Source organism: Nannospalax galili, unplaced genomic scaffold (assembly GCF_000622305.1).
Source record: "Nannospalax galili isolate Female #2095 unplaced genomic scaffold, S.galili_v1.0 scaffold1176, whole genome shotgun sequence".
Classification (NCBI taxonomy): Eukaryota; Metazoa; Chordata; class Mammalia; order Rodentia; family Spalacidae; genus Nannospalax; species Nannospalax galili.
Window position 1 is genome coordinate 1,734,688 of NW_008338883.1, and position 724 is coordinate 1,735,411.

Consider the following 724-nt stretch of genomic DNA (forward strand, 5'->3'; position numbering starts at 1 on the left):
GCTATACTTGTTATGTCTAGGAAGTTGACTAATTTTAAAGTTACAAAGTTGATTGCCAAACCTGATTGGTTCACAAGTGTCCTGTTTGAATAATATTTCTGTAATCCTATAAAAACTCTGACCCGATGATGATCAGGGCTGTGTGTACTCCTGAGATAGACAGCCCGGCTGGTTGAAATAATAAACATTTACATTGCTACTTTTCTTAAAGTGATGCTGGTGATTTTTTTGCAAACTCTGACCTATAACATTATAGAAGACCTGAATCTGTTCCCTGATCCACTTTCATCTACTTTTTTTTTTATGTGTTTGTGTGTCTTGCCTGCATATATGTAAGTGTACCACATTCATGCAGTGCCAACAGAGGCCAGAAGAGGGTGTCAGATCCCCTAGAACTGGAGTTATAGACCATTGTTAGCTACATGTTAATGCTGGGAATGGAACCCAGGTCTTCTGCAAGAGCAGCCAGTGTTTTTAACTGCTGAGTCATCTCTCCAACCCCTCAATATTTTTTAAAAAATTTTATTTATTGGTATGTATTGGGTCAGAGGGATTCAAAGGACACTTTTTGCTCCTTGCCCTCCTGGGTCGATTAGTTCCCAGGGACTATGAGCATCGCGCAAAATGTCCTGTAATGGTGGTGGGTCATCTGGCCTCTTGATCAAGGAAGCTGAGGAGACCCCACCAGATGGACTTGAGCCAGTGTCCAGTCTATAAAGAGGAG